Source organism: Sturnira hondurensis, unplaced genomic scaffold, assembly GCF_014824575.4.
Source record: "Sturnira hondurensis isolate 20B ecotype Veracruz unplaced genomic scaffold, ASM1482457v3 Scaffold0021143, whole genome shotgun sequence".
NCBI classification, from domain to species: domain Eukaryota; kingdom Metazoa; phylum Chordata; class Mammalia; order Chiroptera; family Phyllostomidae; genus Sturnira; species Sturnira hondurensis.
The window spans coordinates 6,717,184-6,736,814 of NW_028093774.1; the positions used below are offsets into that span (position 1 = coordinate 6,717,184).

The 19,631-nt window shown below is 43.8% G+C and overlaps 1 protein-coding gene across 1 annotated transcript in view; it reads right to left on the bottom strand.

Moving 5' to 3' along the window:
* Positions 1 to 19,631, bottom strand: part of UNC79 (unc-79 subunit of NALCN channel complex) — a 210,418-nt gene that overhangs the window by 172,365 nt on the left and 18,422 nt on the right. The gene's annotated exons all lie outside the window — the stretch shown is intronic.

The window sequence follows — 19,631 nt, forward strand, 5'->3', positions numbered from 1 at the left end:
TTACAAATTAATAACAGTTACAACAGTTATTAATTTTTTATAATTGTATTCAGCACACAAGATTATTTTAGTTATCTGGTTTAATATCCTTTTCACAAATCACCAATTACTTTTTTAATCACTAAGAAAGGCAGTACACCAAATCATTTTATAATCACCCCCAAGTTAGCTTATTTTAGCAAAATAATAATAGATATAAATCTCTGCCATGAGAGAGTTATATTTGATATTACTTAACTAAGGCTGAAGGAGGAAACCCAAAGGTCTTTCAATAACACTCTAAAAACCCCAAGATAAAGGCAGTCCATTGCACAAGGGCGTCAGTTGAAACCAGGCTTTTAACTTAGTAAATGATCATAAAAGCGTGCTCAGCAAATGTGTCAACTGAGAGAATATTAAGAATAGATTGACTTAGTATTAAAAGAGAACACAATGATTGGGTGGTAATAAAAATATTAAAAAATGCATGTGACATTTTTCTTCCAAGACATTTACGAGACTTCCTAAGCTTTCTGGTCTTGGCTGACAAGATTATTTTCAAAATTCAGGAGGGATCAAATCGGCTTATTCACCCTCCTCGACCTACCTGGACTCACCAGCATCGTCCATATTCCTGACCTGACCCTTGACCTGGCTGCAGTGAATAGCCCAGTTCTAGTCATTCCTCTGTGCAAATCCCAACGGGCCATGACGATCAACGTGTCTCAGGTCTCCTCTTCCACAGAGCTCTCAACACTGTCCATGTGTCCTTTCAATCTCTGAGGCTACCCAAGGGGCCTTTCAGGTGGAATGGCTCACTGTGAGCAGTTAACAGAAGACTCGTCAAGTCCTGGAGAAGCGAGGCCATGCTGTTCCCAACAGCCCATGGAAACAGGCTCCTGGACGCACTCTAACTGAAATTCTGGCTTAAGCAACTTAAAGGATGTCAAAGATGCTTTCCATAGGCAGGGAGGTAGAATCACAGGACGGTGGACTACCAGGACTGGGAGGACCTTGGAGGCCTTTTCCATTTCACTTTAAAGATGGGGAGAGGTGGCACGTTAGGTCGGTGGCAGAGCCAGACTGGCGCTTACAAGCCCTGATGCCCATCCAGTCCTCTTCGCACTGTGACACCCTCGACAGTAAGACTCTGCCATGCGGTCAACATGCGGGAGTGGGTGTCGGTGGCACGACATCGACAACTTGCCGCTGTTCCTAGTTTGTTCATGGTTCTAAATCCCGCATACACCATTTATCAGGTGTCCTTTCTCTCTGACTACCTACACATTTCCACAATATGATTAGTATTTTCCACAGAAATAAGTCTAGACTGCAGATAATAATACCTTGAGTGTGTATGGCACATCGCCCCTGAAGAAGACAACAAGTTTATATCCGCTGTCTCAATTAGCCTCATAAGTGTCTGGTTGTAAATAATTTTTTCCCGAGATAAGGTAAAAAATAAGGGATACTTGAAAATGTTTCAATTACTCTACAAAAATCCATTTTCTCCCCAGCATTTCTGATCTGCTGCTCATCCCCTTTCATAAAATCACATTATAGGGAAGCCCCACGTGAACACGTAGTCTGAAGCCCCAAATACTTGAGAGGATGTACTAGGCCAGCGTATGCCTTCTGCTCACCCAGCACCACAGTGATGCTCTGCTACTGTGACTTTTCTCAGCCTTTACTATCCAGTGGGCTTCTCGCGAGCATTCCAGGAAAGCCATTCATCATTCCACTCCCTAAGGAAGGGTGCTGGTAGGTTGTGGACAGTCAGCTCAGAGGAAGAGGAGACCCGTGGATCCTCCAACTCGACGCTTGCTCATAATTCAAGAGCTTCAAAACTGTCCCTACGCCCTGAGAGCAAGCAGTCAGATATGCTTGTGACATAAATGAATGTTCTTTTCATAGTTCTGTTTGTTAAAATGCAGCAGTATCTATCTTCAGTGGGTACCCAAACATGCATGGAAAAGACGAAACAATAGTCATTTCCTTCTTTGAGATCTTTTAATATTTTACAAACATCATATTGTATTGTTTTTGTTTACTTACCTGTTTATTTTCCTATACCAGGTTATAAATTTACTGAAGGCAGAAACTACATCTTACTCATATCTCTATCCCATGCCTGGCGCTTAGTGGGCACTCGATACATTTGTGGGATAAGTAAACAAATGAATTATTGCTTTAATAATAATACTTCTCACTGGGAGGTTTTTTGCATACATACATCTCTGTCTCCCACACTAGACTGTCCGCTCTTTCTATTCCTAGTGCCAGACATCCAGTAGGTACTCAGTAAATAATTGATGCGGGAAGATGGGGGAAAAAAGAAGAAAGAAGGGGGGGTAAGAAAGGAAAACAATACTGGTAAGATTCATGAAAGACAATTTGTAGAACCAGTTAGAAAACTGTTCAAGCTCATTTCTGCACTGGTGGATGCAACAAAATCATAGATTTATTTCACTTTCATGCATGTGAAAGCCCAGAAGGGTGTCTTGGCTTTCCAAGCCAGAAAGGTCCCTGACACGTAGTAATGTGCAACTGTGCTGAGGCTGTGACTAAAACTCAGTGACATTTCCGCTTCGCACAGAAGAGAGGGTCATTTGGTCACTAAGCCCGTGTGACCAGCCTCGTCACAGGGCAGAGTTCTTACTTTTACTCCAACCCCATACCTAAATATTGCTGCGGAAACTCAAGTCACTGGGCTGCATGGATAGAAACAAGATATCTCCAGCCTCAGCTGACGTTTAGATGGCCCCCGTCTCACCCCTCTGCACACTCTTCGAAACTGCTTTTCCTGGTGCTTGAAGAAAAGAGAAGCCATCTGCTGTGTGCACTGAATGCCCCCCACCCAAAATTCGCATATTGAAGTTCCATTCTCAAAAGGTGACTATATTGGAGACGAGGTCTTTAAGGGGGAAAATAAGTTAAAATGAGGCTCTTAGAGAGGCTCTAATACAGTCTGACTGGTGTCCTTGTTTGTTTGTTTGTTTTTAAAGATATTTGGACACAGAGGAGATGCCAGGGAAGCAGGTGAAGAGAGAAAAGGCCATGCACAAGCCAAGGAGACACGCTTCAGGAGAAGCCAAACCTGCCAACACCTTGATCTTGACTTCTGGCCTTCAGGACGGTGAGGAAATAAATTTCTGCTGTTTATGCCACCTGGGTGGTGGTCCTTTGTCATGCAGCTCTAGCGAAGTGGCGAGTACACCGCCATAGAAGAAATCCTGTTAAGACTGCAAGTAAGAGCTAAGAGTCTGAGCTCTGAAACCAAGCAGTTCTGGACTTAGACTCTGGCTCCATCTCCCCTTAAGCCCGGTTTCCTCGTCTGTAAAATGAGGGTAATCATACCAACTCCATGGGGCTGTTACGAAGAATAAGTCACTTACTGTACCAATCACTTAGCATACTGCCTAGTACATGCTCAACATACATTAAATATCAAAAGCGTACCTGCACTCCCCTTCCTCTTCCTATCGAACATCCATCAGGTGCCTCTCCTACACATTTCTATAAGCATTCAAATGATGCTTGTGAAAGGGGAAGCAGAACAACCTACTGTTTAACCTGAAGTGCCCCTCCAGCTATCGGTCTCTCTATTCAGAGCCAAGATGATAAGCGTTAAGTATACTCTCTCATGTCTCCATCACTTCCAACTCTGCCATCCACTCGGTCCAGTCTGGCTTCCACCTCCGCCCCTGCGCTGAATTTGCTCTTTCCACCATCACCTAGAGCAGGGGCCGCCTCAGCCTCGTGGTCGCCTTCGAGGGGCCGAAATAATTTGAGGACTGTACAAATGTCACTATTCCTTAACGGTTAAGGAGTTGAAATTACATTTGGACCTTTGAAGGCAACCACAAGGCTGACGGGACCCCTGGTGAAAATGAATTGGACACCCCTGCACTTGAGCCTCCTGTTGCTGCGCCTGACGGACACCTCTCCAGGCATCCTGGAAACTCTCTCCTGTTGGCATCCCTGACACGGCATTCTCCTCATCTTTCTCCCACCTCCTAGACGACCCCTCTCCACGTGCTTTGCCATCTCCCCCATTACTTGATATTTAAATGCTGGAGTTCCTCAGGGTTCCGCCCTGGACTCTGCATTTGTCTCTGTATCCTCTCCACTGTCGATCCCACCCACCCATCAGGTTCTCACACCATCTGTGCCAATGGCTCTTACACATGCATCTCCACCCCAGGTGTGCACCTCCTAGGAGTAACAGGCCTCGTCGATTCGGTTTTTCCGCTGGAAATCTCAGAGATATCACAAGGAAACATGTTCGACACTAAACTTCTATCTCTTCCCCCACTCCACCATCTATATAATTCAGCAAATCACTCTGACAAGCGTTCTAAAAATCACCCTTGACAGCACCCGGCCCTTCTCCCTCACTCCCATAATCCAATCTGTCGCTAAATCCTGTCAATGCTCCCGACAAACCGTCTTCTAGGCTTAGTCCCCACTGTCGTCACTGGGCACCGCCATCCCCCGCCAAAGCCTCTGAGCTCATCTTCCTGGTTCTCTCTTGCCTCCCTCCAGTTCTCTCCCCTCAGAAGAGCCAAATGGATCTTCTAAAAATATAAACAGTTTCACCCTGCCTGGTGTAGCTCAGTGGGTTGAGCATTGTCCCACAACGCAAGAGGTCACTGGTTCAATTCACAGTCAAGACACACGCCTGGGTTGTGGGCCAGGTCCCTGGTCAGGGCACATGCAAGAGGCAACCAATCGATGTTTCTCTTACACGTCGATGTTTCTCTCCTTCTCTTTCTCCTTCCCTTCCCCTCTCTCTAAAATTAAATAAATAAAATCATATATATAGATACACACACGCACACACAAATATATTTTCATGTAAATCCTTCAGTGATTGCCCACTGCCCTCAATAAAATCCAAAATCCGTAACATAGTTCCTCCCTACCTTCCAACCTCATGTCATACCACTAGAGCCAGACACAGTGGCTCTTGCCCCAGTTTTTTAAACACAAAAAAAGGTTGTTGGTTTTTTTTTACCTGAAAACCTCTCTATGTACTTGCCCCTCTTCCTAGAATGCTTTTCCCATCACATTGTATCTGGGTACCTCCTACTCATACTTCAAGGCTGGCTTGAAATGTCACTTCCCCACAGAGGCCTTTGCTCGCTTCCTTGTCCAACTCGATGCCCTGACCTCCACCCACACTTTTCTGTTTTAAAATATCCTATTCTATTGTGTTCACAGTAGTTAGCACAATTTTTAAGTATATACTTCTTCCCGTGACTGTTGACTCTCTCTCCCAAATGAACAGGAGTCCTCAAACACTAAGTCTTGTTCATCATTACATCAGCCCAGTGACCAGCAGGTGCTGAGTTTACTGGGTCCTAGCAAGGATGAAGGGAAAGAAGGAGAGATGGGAAGAGTGGATTTAGGCCACGGCTAAATGTTGTTTCTTCAGGAAAATAGCCAACAAAACTAATTGTGAAAGCCATGATGAAAATGAGGAAAACACAAGAGGGGGCGTCAGCGAAAGGGGCGGGTCTTATCCAGGCATACGCAAGTCTGACCGCCCCACGCTACTACTTTACTGCGCATCCTGTCTCCACCACACAGCAAAGCTTTGCTATGTTTTGCAAGAAAAAGCCACAAAATTCCGTCATTCATTTGAGCCATATATAAAAATACTTTAACAAAATTGGAATCATATAATACAGAAATTTTGAATAGTTTTCTTCTCTCCATCTTAAGCATTTTCCTATGTCACTAAGTATTTTTAAGAGCAACATCATTCCTAATACTTAGTATTTCATTATTTATGCTCATGACGATAAAAGTAAAAATTTCACATAAGCACAAAGGAAAATCAAACCCTGAAGGCACGCTCTTCAGAGACAACCACGGTGAACATTCTGGTGCATTAGCCTTCTAGAAAGCTCCCTCTGCGTAAATGTACATTCATAAAAACAGGATTTCACTGAATATACTAGAAACTGCCTTCCTCCCCTTCTGTATCAGAAATACACCTGCACACTGTCATTGTAACGGTTTTATAATCTTCCCTCATGTGCATGAATCGCAATTTACTTCATCAATCACCTATCTGTGAAATCTGGGGTTACTTTTCACTATTCCATTCAATGTTGCAAGGACTATCCTTTCAAATATGTGCATACATCTTTAGTGATCTCCTTAGGATAAAGTTTTAATTGTGGAATTGCTGAGTCAGACAGGAAATACTAATTTTTAAAGGTTTTGATAAGAACTGAGACAGTTTCCTTCAGAAAGACAGTATCTCTCTACATTCTACTAATAATACTCTGGTTTCTCTTCAGATGATATAAATCTTTCGTCTTTTACATACTCCTAATATGTAGGAATAGTAATGTTTATTGAATGTCCACTATTTACCAGGCGCTCTATAGACATTATTTTTTATCCTCACAATAATTTTTCAAAGTAGTTATTATAATTTCCACTTAAAGGTAAATAAACCAAAACTCAGAAAGAGTAAGTGACTTACCCAACGACACAAGCTACTAAGGGACAGAACTGACCGTCTGGCTCTGTGACAGGCTTCTCCACCAGGCTATGATGCTCTTGCATTATCTTTATTAGCTTAAAAGTATTTCATTTTGTGATATAGCATGCAATATTAATTCTTCCCTTATTCTGTTATTTGATATTTAGGTTGTTTCTAATATTTCATTAAGTAACACTGTGGCAAATAGATGAGATATTGGACTACGTCGGTTTATTTCTTTAGAAAACACAAAATGAAACTTGTTTGCCTCACTAGTCCCACACTTTTCTTCTTGAAAAATCAATTCCCTTGAATCCTTGAGCCCACCTTAAGAATCACACCTTCCACGAAGCTCCGAATTGACTCCAATCACCATCACTATTGTCCTTCTGACTACTTACCATCTGCCTCAAAACTTTCACCACTTCATTACGTACATGTATCACTGACAATAAACTGTTCTGTCTGGCTCCAAATTAGTCCTGTGTCTGCAAATCTAGCATCCCTAACAACTTGTAAAATCTTTGAGGACAGAATTGTCTTGCGTAATATTTGTATCTCCCTTAGAACTTGTCACACAATGCTAGGTGCAAAACAGATGGTCAACCTATAATGGTCAAAGATGAATTGAAAATTTAAACGTCAAAATGAATTGGCCAAATGAATGGTCAAAATGGTCAAAATGAATTGAAAATTTAAACGTCAGCTATCCTTTATCCTATCAATGTTCTCTAAATAAATTATTTAAAAATCTAACATAATTTACACAAATAGGTAATTTCCAAATAAAACTTGTTCTGCATGTAAACAATGCAGAACTCTCTCATGACCTGCTTTTCTCCCATCTCTCATTCCCACAGAGCTCCAAATACTCATTTTGCTTGGTATGCATTCCAAAGGTTTGTACAGCTTCTGCATTATCCTTTGTAGTAGTTACTCAGTTTCTTTTCTTCAAATAGACCACACATTTTACTTTTCATGTCCTGGGCCCTCAACAGGCTGGGTAAATGTCCTGGAGTTTATCACAATGTCCTGCAGAGAGCACTGGGATGCAGCCTGAGTTCCCACCTACAGCCACGTGTGACCTCAAGCAAGTCATTTAATATCTCTGTACTTCAGGGGTTGAGATATTAAAATAACACTTCCTCCACATTCTTCGCAAATGTTGGTTACTAAATGCTGGTCACTAAAAGCAGATTTGAGGCATAGACTCTAATTTCATCCTATTTTTCAGGTGTGTTCTTCCACTACATAAAGCCCACGCTTTATGGATTTGCTGTCATTGCCCCGTTTTAAACCATCTGTCTCTCTTCAGTCTAACCTTCCACTGAGAAATGACAGACATAAGCAAAGAGCAGTTCACAAATTTGGATTGCTGCCAATATTCACCACAATGGTTAAAGTAAAAACTACGCATGGTACCTTTTTCATTTCTTCTCTTAATTAGAAGATCAATAAGGATTAGACATCCTTCTTAAAAGCCCGGCTTATCTGTCTTAATTCACTATTTTCATGTCTCTCAAAGTGTCTCTTATGTCCAGTAGATTCTACTTCTTGGTCCAGTTGGTTCTATCTAGAAATCATATCTAAAATCTACTCTCTCCTTCATCTATACCTTAACTCAAGCCTGCACAATCTTTTTCCTAGATTATTGCTGTCATATCTGGACTGATTCCCTTCTGCGCTTTTTTAACATGATATCCAAAGTGATCTTTCTAAAATACAAATTTTCCTCATGTCCTGCTGGTTGAAATCCAAATAATTACCTCGGCATATCCAGTCCAGCATGAACAGATCCCTGCTCATCTGTCGATCTTCATCGTCTGTCTTATCCATACGTACCACACTTCAACCAGACTGACTTGCAGAAATCCCAGCTTACGATGCTCATACCATGGTTGTGCACACCACATCCTCCCTACAAGAATGCAATTTGTACTTCTCTGCCCAGCCACCTCCTAAGAATCCTCCAAAGCTCGGCTGTAACCACTTCTGCTACAGATAGCTAACGTTCCCTACCACAAGCTGCACTAGATGTATCTCCTGGCACTTTCACAGTCCACAGGGCTTCCCTCTAACGTGGCACTTATCACTATATGTTATAATTATTAACTCAGTCACTGTCTCTTCAACTGGGCCATCAGATCCTTGAGGTCAGAGACTGTCTCTTTTATTTTTGTACCTCCAGCATTTAATGAGTGCCTTATCATAAATAAACGTTTGATGAATAAACGAATGAATGAATGCACATGTCATATGATCTACAGTACAACAAAGCAGTTTAGAATTTATATTTCTTTCATGGATTAGTTTTGGATCTTGATATGACACTAAAGTTCCCTGTACTTCCTTTTTCTATCACTTACAGGAAAAACAGTTTATATCACAAGAACTAATGTATCACTTTCTTCCAAAGTCCCCAGTTCCACTACTCGCCATTTTGGGGTGTGAGGCTGGTCTGGCTGAAAGCCAGCTGAGGGGCTGAGGATGGGCTGTGTCCACAAGGATGGAGAGAGAGCAAGGAAGACCTATTCCAAAAGTCAGAGGGGCAGACAGAAAGCCCCCCTCTGAGTGACTAACTGCACAAGGACCCAGGCATGGCCTTGTAGTCAGAGGGTGCTCTGCACCCCAGTCACCCCTGACCAGCTTAGAGAACACTCAGAACAGAGGAATATAAACAGTCCTCAGTCTCTGAGTCAATCTCAACTGAGGATTGGAGCTGTGTCCCTCTAGGTGAAGAAGGAAAGTGAAACACCATTCAGAAAGGCACACCCCCAGGAAGGACATTTTGGGAAACAATTTTAGGAGAAGCAGAAAATATACAGGTCACAGCACAGTTAACATTGGCCCTGTTCTACTCAGAACAAGTTAGGCTGTGCCGTCTCTGTTGCGTGAGAACCACAGAAAAGAGCCCTGTGGGCAGAAGGCGCCCAGACTAACTGCACCATTTGAGGACACACACATCTTGAACTCGTAGTAGGTTAAAGAGCTCAAGCTGAGGGAACTTTAGTTGGAAGATGTTACAGAAAGAGACCAGAATTCGGAGTCCTGTCTAATACCCACTAAGCCTAATATTCAAGTTACTTGTATCCTTTCAGCCCAGTGCTTTTTTTTTAAAAGATTTTATTTATTTATCTTTAGAGGGGAAGGGAAGGAGAGAAGGAGAGAAGTATCAATGCATGGTTGCCTCTCATGGGTCCCCCTCCAGGAACTGGCCCACAACCCAGGCATATGCTCTGACTGGGAATCGAACCGCGATCGTGCGGTTCGCAGGCCCGCGCTCAATCCACTGAGCTACACCAGCCAGAGAAGCCCAATGCTTTTAAAAAGTACTCATTGGTATAACTGTGTCTTCTCTGCTTATCCTTTATTTTCACATGGAGCTTTTCTGGGAAAAGGAGTCCGGCTTTTTTTATTTATTAACTTCTCACTACAGGAATTTTAAACACATACAAGTAGAGAGAAAAGCAAAATGAAGCCCATGAACCCAACACTCAACTTTACTGGTTACCGTCGATTCCTGTCGACAATATTTTTTTACTTGAGTATTTACAGCAAATGCTGTTATCCAGATCATTCCACTTACGAATATTTTAGTTTAATCTCTGACTAATAAAGACATTTATAACATAATTGCAACAGCACTACACACCCAATAACATTAACAAATAAATCCCTTTATGTCAGGAGCCAAACAAGATTTGCGAGGGGCATCTCACCAGTTCCATGTGCACCCCTTCCCTTCCTCATTCCCTCCTGCAGCCGCAACTGCGGCCTGCACTTCCACAAGGACACAGGCCACATGGGCCCGTAGCATCTTCAGTTTCGTGTCTGCCCCCATGTGCCAGATTCTCCTAACTTTCCTCATTTATTTCCTTGGACATCTGTAATTTTCTGTAGTTCCTATAACAGTCTTCTCACCCTTTTCCTCCCCAACCCCAATAACTGGAGTTTTTCACACACACACACACACACACACACACAAATATATTCTAGTTTACAGATGGAAAGATGGAGGAACCAAGAGTTCAAAGCATATGGAAAAAGAGACAGGTGTCGTTGGAATTCAGGCTCTTCTACATACCAGCTATGAGAACTTGAGTAATAAACTTTTCTGAGCCTCCACTTCCTAACCTATCAAATAGGGGTTTTAAAATATTACACATATAAACTACCCAGCACAATGACTGGCATATGGTAGATAATAATTGCTGCTGTAATTAGCAGTTACATGTGAGATCCTTCTCTTTTCCCTTCTCCAGGCCAATACTCTGTCCCTGAACATGGAATAACCTGTGGAGTAAGAAAAACACAGCACAGATCTGGCATCAACCAAATCAATAATAATCCCTGACACGCACACAACCTACTGGTGCATTTGGTGCTGAAATCTCATTCTATTTTAAAGAATACAGAAGTAAATATAGCTAATAATAAAGATACTCAGAACTGGAGATGAAGGGAGAACAATGAGCCCCACCATGCGTCGTTTGGGAGTTCTGGCCAGGAACCAGAGTTCTCGGGGAATTCTTGACCAAAGAGGAGCCCCCTTCTTTGAGGACGGTCATCTTCTGTCACTCACTGAAAGCAAAACCTCATAAAGATCCAGATGCAGGGGGAGGGGAGAGGGTCCACATATTTAGAAAGCCAAACCAGTCAAATCGCCCCTCAAAAGCAAAAAACATCAGATATCACAAATGTCATTGTTAATTCTTCTACATCCTCACATGCTTACATATATATTCTTTAGTCGGTTTTAGTTCCAGGTGGCAAACTTTACCTGACACTTTCAGCAGATAGGAGAGGTCAGCAAAGGACATTCCAGTTCTTCAGCAAGTGACTCCATTGCTGCCATCATCCTCACCATCACCATCACCATCATCATCAGTTACAATGGTCTGGCCTTTACGTTTTGCAAAGCACTTCCATATACATTATTCGATGACATTTTTTAAGGATTTTATGTGTTGCCTCTCACTCGACCCCAACTGCGGACCTGGCCCACAGCCCAGGCGTGTGCCCTGATGGGGAATTGAACTGGAGACCTTTTGGTCGCAGGCCTGTGAACCCTCACTAATGCACTAGGCACTTTGAGATACAAATAAAATCAATAACAAAAAGAAGTAATCCTTATTCTCTGGGTCCCAATAACAGTAATAATTCTAAATTTGTGCTGAGTAAAATAATAATTCTAAATTTGTTTATGTTGTGCCAGTAAACATAAAAATAATAGTTGTATCATTAGTACTAATGCCATATTACCAATGAGAAAACCAAGGCTTAGTTAGGAAAGTTAAGTAACTTGCCCAAGATCGCATAAGAGGTAAATAATAGAGCCACCTTCTGACATGTCACCTATAAAGAGAAACAAATGAACTAGTTGTAACCCACAACACATTCTCAGCACATTGAAAAACACACAGATACCTAAAATCATCCATTGTTTTCATGCATAAATAGTGATACCTAATCACTTGCCAAATGGAGAAAGCTTTAACATGGAAAGACTTCATCTGCCAGAGATGGAGCACTTGCAATAATGAAAGGGGAAAACAACTTATTTAAGTCAAAAGAGAAGATTGCTGTTCCTATTTCTATCACATTATTGGTCAGGAGAGCTTGTACTGGGAACTGTGAAAGTCAGGTTCATTTCATGGCGTGATGGAGAAAGTGATAATGCAGTGAGTTTTCTTCATGAGAGCTTGTTGAGTATTAGTAATAATTTGAAATGGAATATGGAGCTGTATTTTATTTTCATACAATCAAGCTAGGTTATATAAGTTCATTTTAAAAATTATCCTGGACAGCTTCCTCACTTCAAGGTTTTTAAATGGGAGAGTTTAAGTAGCCAAATTCTCAGTACCTCCCGTCCCATCCAAAGAGAGACTCATGAGTTTGTCCTTTCTTCCTGATGTGACAAGAAGAAAGTATTGGAAACTGCAAGAACCAGGTTGGTTGGGGAACAGGGAAACAAGAGTATTACTGATTTGTTCAAGGACTTATAAATCAAGACATACGGATTTAATAGATGAAAACTAGAGAGTGTTTTAATCTCTCATTGCTAAACTGTACTAAGCTCTCTATAATAACAGATTTCTGAGGAACAAAAGAGCTCTTTGGTAGAAATGAAATCATTTCAGAGCTACACAGAAGTTGATGAATCTGAATCATTCTTTAAGTTTCCATATCTAACTGCAAAACACAAGACATAGGAATTACCAACTATCTGTCCAACCAGTGTGGCTGCATTTCAAAAGAAAATGATTGCATAGAGAATAAATTCTTCTCCCTAAGAAGATGGAGATACCCCAGTAGTGCTTAAATAAGAAGATAAATGATAAAGAGCATGTTCCTGAAATTTAAATGTCCGGCTCTGTGGACAAACTCTGGGAAATACTTGGGATCCTACTTTCCTGGTGAAGTACATTCTATTCTATGATGGCACTAAAGTCCAACTAGAGATGCATGATCGACCTTGAGTTAAAATTCGATGTGCTATGACTCAGAACATTCTGCACAATTCCTGAGAATAATTCAGTCCACCACCCAACAGTTCCTCTAACTTGATCAAACTGAACAATGATGACATATAAAATTATAACTCTTAAAGACTTTGGGGGGGGATTTTGTTTTTTGTTTGTTCATTTTAGATTTTATTTATTTATCTTAGAGGGGGAGGGAAAGAGAGAGAAGTATCAATGTATGGTTGTCTCTCGTGCGGTGTATCCCCTGCTGGGAACCAGGAACAGGCCTGCAACCCAGGCATGTGCCCTGACTGGGAATTGAACCGCGATCAGTGGTTCGCAGGCCTGCACCCAATCCACTGAGCTGCACCAGGCAGGGCAAGACTTTTTTAAAATTATAACATTTCTTTTGCATCAACTGTGTTCAGGCACTATTCTCAGCACTTAGCCGAGTAACTCTTATAAGGCTCACAACAATCTTATGAGTAGGAGCTATTTTATTTCCCTACCCTTCTTTTTCTAAACATAAAAAAGCTGAGGAAACTGTTATCAATTTCAAAAATCCATGCAGTCTGTGTATAAATTGTCCCCTCACTCATTCAACAAATATTCACGGAGAGTCAACTATGCTCCCAGTACTGGGGATACAACAGTGCGGGACACAGTGATGGCCCCTGATCTCACGATGCTAATGACAAAGGGTCAAAGATGAACGCTAGGACCAAAACGGTGTTCTAAAGGTCTACAAAGAACATTGCGGGGAGCTAAAATAGAGAATTAGAAAAGGAGAATTGGGAATACCCTCTTTACACGGGGTGGTTTGGGAAGGCCTCTCAGAAAAGGTCATATTTAAGCTAAGACAGAAAGAACGAGATGATGCTAGAGAGAAAGTTTCTGAGTTAAGACCACGAAGTGAACAGTATCATCTAAATCATACACACCTGAAATGCCACCTAATATCGGTAAAAGGGTCATTTAAAGATAAGAAAGGAACAACAGGCAGGAAGACGCACTGCAACATAATTTGGGAAGCTTGAAAGCCAATAGAAAAGGAGCAGACCAGAGAGAGTCAATCCCAGGCCAGCAGCAAGGAAAGCAGAGAAAAAACAATGTGTGTCTCAGAATTCTCAAAAGGTGTGGACTAGATGTGTGGAGCAGGAAAGAAAGCCAAAAAGGGGGGGAGGGGAGATTGATTAAAAGCTGTTTAAGCAGCAAATGGATCCCTAAATTCTCTTCACTACTTCATATCCCTGAGAGAGCACCTCTCCGTACCTCAGTGGATCTGGAGTTGTCTAAAGAGAACATACACTAGAGGGCCTCTGGAATGAAAGAACACAAACAGGGGCAGACTGGGTAACCTACCTGAACCAATGGGATTTACTGGGTACGGAAAGTCTGAATACTGCATACAGAGCTGCGCCAACCGGTGCCTGGCCCACCCAATGCCTAGCAGACAGACCCTTCAGCCTGGAGACTGGAAGCCTCTTTCCTTCCCCTTCCTTCTGTGAACCTGACTGGTCAAAGATGAAAAACCCGAAGACAGACAGCGATATCAGGAGCTTCCCAATCAGTGGCCACCAATGTGCACAGGTCAGCTCCTTAGTCCCAACCCTTAACCATAAAGACAGCAAAGAATGCCCAGCCATCTAGAGAAAACCTCCAACATGGAAGACAGACCAGAAGGAACAGAAAATCAACTTGGAGAATAATAATCTACATAAGAAAAGAAAACTTTTTAAACAAAAGTTTTATTACTAACAGAAAGATGAGATGCTCTACCCAAGAAAGAATGTTCAGGTCCTACTTAAAAAAACAAACAAAAAATACAGAAACCCAGCACCATTGCTGCTGCGGCTGCTGGAGGGAGGCATCTGAGACCAGATGCAGCTCATCATCCTGGCCCACCGTTCCCAGGCCAAAGGCGTCGGGCACTGTGTGATCCAGTTTAAGCCAAGACCAGACAAGTACATCGCTCTGGGGCTCCCCCCCAGGAGAACCCCACTTGGCTGCTACAGGAAGCTAACTTGAGTGCTGGAAGAATGGAGACCTGTCCTTCAAATACATGAAAACCTTCAACATGGACAAATACACGGAATCTTCCTAGGGACCACCCAGAGAATGACCACTCCTTTAGGTGAAACAGGTTCTTTCAGCGCACGGACACCCACCCCAAAACGCCCCCATCCTGGATGGGAATGCAGCCGGCCTACAGGCTGAGTGGGATGCCTTTGAGGAGAAGGTCAAGGCTGCAGATGGGATTGAGGCATTTGTTGGAGGCCTTGGCCCCAGCAGACACACTGCCTTCAATGATCTGGCATCCAGCCTGGCGTGCAGGATCCGTGTGAAGATACCGGTCATGGTCTCCATTCTGCCCAGTGCTAGATGCTTTGATGGGAGACCTCGCCCTCATGGTCCTACGCAGGAGCGGGGAGGGTGTGGGCACCATCATGGATGCTAGAGAGGAGGTGATTGTCATCACAGGCACTCACAAGGCATTTGCTCTGTACAAAGCCACCAAGAAGGGAGCGGCCCTGGCTGGTGTAGCTCAGTGGATTGAGTGTGGGCCTGCAAACCAAAAGATTGAGGTTCGATTCCCAGTCAGGGCACATGCCTGGGTTGCAGGCCAGTTCCCAGTAGGGGACACACGAGAGGCAACCATACATTGATATTTCTCTCCCTCTCTCCTTCCCTTCCCCTCTAAAGATAAATAAATAAAATATTTTTTAAAAAAGAAGGGAGTGAACCACATAGGGACCAGGTCTGCCTTCCAGCAGCATCTCCACGTGCCGCGTTGGTGTGCAATTAGGATGCCACCCTGCAGCTGAAAGTGAGGACTGCCAAGTATTTCAAAGGCTTAATGCTTGCTCATAACAGGTCGGTGGGCCCCCGGTACAGTATCAAAGAGCTACAGAGCAAAGCCAGTCTTCTAAGAAAGCATACCACGCTTTACCTGGGCTAACCCCAGTCTCAGGTACCTCATGAGACAGGCAGGTCTTTCTGGAAATTGTCTTTGGGAGGACAGAATTGTACATCTTCAATCCTGATGATGACTCCAGATAAATGGGTGAATTTACTGTTCTTGGCTATGCGGCATGGGGCCTAGTCATGGAGTTTAGCTACAGGAGAAATAACTTGTTGTAACTTATTCTCAATCAGGAAAAAAAAACCCACTCCATAATTTTGAGGTCTGCTCCACACAGATTAGGGGTTTTCAGTTTTTTGTTCTGCCTCTGACCCTGTTCACACGTACAACGCACTCCCCGTCGGGAATTTCCACCATTGTGTGCAGATTCTCAGTTCAGGGGAACAGGGGCGTGTTGCACTGGACAAAACCTCGTTGGCGGGTCTGGGAGCCCCTCCTGAGCAGGCCCACCCCTTATTTAGAGTCACTGATCCAGGTTGATGAACAAACTCTCAATGTCTAAAGTCGGCATAGGGGCAGTCCCTCTGGTCAGTAACAAGTGCCACGGAGAGAAGACGGCCCCTTACTTTCTTTCCTAGGTTTCTTTTTTTTTTTTTTCTTTCTCCCAGTTGGCCTTTTGTGGAACTCAGAGGGCCCCTTATGGGACGATCTGGGAGAGTGGGGCTCAAAAGAAGGCTTTTCTGATAAGCTGAGAGCCTGAAGTGGCCCAGCAGCCCCAACCCCTCTCCCTCAGGAACCCCGCGGCACTGGGAGGTAGGCGAAGCCCTTTTCCCACCAGAGCCCCGTGTTTTTGTCCCCGGGTCTCATGGTGGCTCCCCCATCACAGACTCATCAGCAAGGAGAAGGACCCCTGGGGCAGCGGACACTGGCACGATTTCAGGGTGGTGTTCAGCCAAGGAGACCGGAGCAAGGGGCTCAGTTATGAGTTTAGTCGCAATGCATGAGTGGCATGGTCTCCTGCATCCCTAGCAGCTCAGTGCCGAGACAACATATAAATGCTTCTACCGTTGCCTTTCCCACCTCAAATACCCTGCCCTGCTAACCCTCTCAGTCTCAAGCGGCGTGCTCTGATGTTTCCAGAACATCAGGAAATAGAACCCTTTGTCCCTTTATCCTTTGCACAATGAATCTATGGCTCGGTCTTCCTCTTGCTCTTTTAAGCCTCCTCCTCCCTGTGTTTGTGTCGGTTTCAAGCTGCTGCTGCCTCCAATTCTAGTGAAGGGTTTTCAGAGCCTGGCTCAGGCCTCTTAAGTGCGGGGTTTGGTACGAGCATTCTGTCTTTACTTTTGTGTACGTGACTGTGCTATCACCCTGCTTTAAGCTAATAGATCGGTGGGCTTCTGTACAATGTGATATTTTCTATTAAATCTGATTTTTTTTTAAATGCAGAGAACACACAAACAATCCTTGCAAATTAAAAATATGATCCTAAAATAAATAATCAATAGAAGGGCTACAAGATACGGTTGATTAAATTCTTCCCAAAGTATAGCAAAAAACAAAGAAACAAAATAAGAGAGAAATGATCAATCTAGGAGGTCCAGGATCAGAATAAAAGGCAACAGCAGAACTAAAGGGTTTAAAATCATTAACAAAGTCATTAAGAAAATTTTAGAATATGGCAGACTTTTCATGTCTCCCATAAGGAATAAAAATTGACATACAACAGGGCACACTATCATGAAATGTCAGAAAATGATGACAGACCAAAAGATTCTATATGTTTCCAGAGGTTTTTTTTAATCTTCACCTAAGATATATTTATTGACTTCAGAGAGAAAGGAAGAGAGAGAGGGAAATATCAATTGGTTGCTTCCCATTTATATGCCCCAACTGAGGATCAAACCTGCAACCTAGGTATGTGCTCTGACTGGGAATCGAACCTGCAACCTTTTGGTGTATGGGATGATGCTCTAACCAACTGAGGCACCCAGCCAGGGCACTACAGATTTTTAACAATTTATATCACTTAGGAAAGACCAGGTATCAGAACGGCTTTGGACTTCTCAAAAGCAACAGAGGAAGCAAGATATTAATGAAGCAATGTCTTTAAAGCCCTGGAAAAAATTATTCTCAAAGCAGAAATCTATAATTAGGCAAGCTCTAAATAAAATATAAGGATATGTTTAGACATTCATGGTTTCAAAAAAGTTATTTCCCATGCATCCTTTTGTAACAGGGCACAGTCAGGAGGGGGGCCCTAAAAAGGATTTGGAATGGGGTCCAGAACCCAAGGTGTCCAGGAAATATTAAGATGTCCTCACCTTCCCCGCCAGGTGTCAGCTGGGGAAGGGACACATGGAGCAGGGACATTGAGAGCTGTTTTGCATAGCACTAGTTTCGCAGCTAACCTCTGGAATGGTCATTTAACAAATCTATAACCTTTAACTGGTTTCGTAGCTATGTTAAATAGCTGTGGCCATGCTTTGAGCCAGGGAGAAGGGAGTGACTTCCACCCAGGATGTAATTGGGGGCTGGTCCCCTGAGTTACAGCCCCTGCGTGAGCTTGGAATTGATTGGCTCCACGCCATGGGGCCACACCTGCCCAGACTCATTATGGCAGCCCAGTAAAGTCAGAGGATACGGGAGTCCTGGCAGGTGTAGCCAATTGTGGGAGGAGTCGGAAATGAGGCTGCAAAGGAGGACTGGGGTGGGGATTTAAACACAGACTCGGCAGCCATTAGAGAGAAAGACACACGGTTTTGGTGGAGTGCAGACCCCCTCTTGTCCAAGTGAGGGAGAGCCACTAGGCTTTGCCAGAGTGGGGACCCTCGCAGCCATGTGACGAGAGAGCCACACGGTTTTGGCAGAGTGAGGACCTCCTCTTAGCCATGTGAGGAGAGAGAACCACATGCTTTCGGCCAGAATGGGGACTCCTGCAGCCATGTGAGAGAGAATCACCATGCGGCTTTAGCAGAGAACCGCCACTCGGCTTTGCCAGAGTGGTGACCCTACCCTCTTCGCAGCCATGTGAAGGAGAGAACCACACAGTTTTGGCCAGAGTGCAGACCCTGCGGCTCTGGCAGAGGAGGCCCACATGGCTTTGGGGTGCTCCCTTTGGCTGCGTGGCCTGGGAAGCAGGAGAGACTTTGCCTGGAAGAAGGGTGAAAGAACTCTTTGCCAGTGGACCATGAGAAGGTGCCACGTGGCTTTGGAGTAATTAGAGATTCTGCCTGGACAGTGACACAGCTGACGGTGCCAGCAGCCTGAAACACAGACGTGTGCTTCTTTTCCTGAGTTACGGTACCCCGAATTAGGGCCGGGGGAACGGAAGCGCTGTGGGCGTCTGTGGTTATCCTAAAGGACTTTGATATATTAATGGGGACATTGGGTCACTACTTTAAGTCTGTATAGCTTTTAATAAACCTTTCCTTTTCACGAATCTCTGGCATTGAGAGATGTTGTTCCTCTGGCGGCAGACGGACGAGCCCAGTAGGTATTAGTACACTGTCCTTCGGAGGGGCCCCTGTTGTTCTGTAGCAGTTTTTGGCACCCCTGGGTGGGCCAAATATTGCCCCCCCACCCCCGGACCTCTGTTCTGTAACAGTTTCTCCTAGGAAAGACCCCATTGTGCGTCAGGTATAGGAGGCAATCAGTCCAGATCAGAGCTGTTGGACGCTGTCGTCACCAAGAGCCCACACCGGATATTCTGGGATTTTACCGGAGGCAGAGTGCCTGGGTGAGTGTGCCCCCATTCTTATTCATCCCTAAACCAATGAAGTTCCTACTTTCTTTCACAGTTTCTTGAAACAGCTAAGGATGCTCA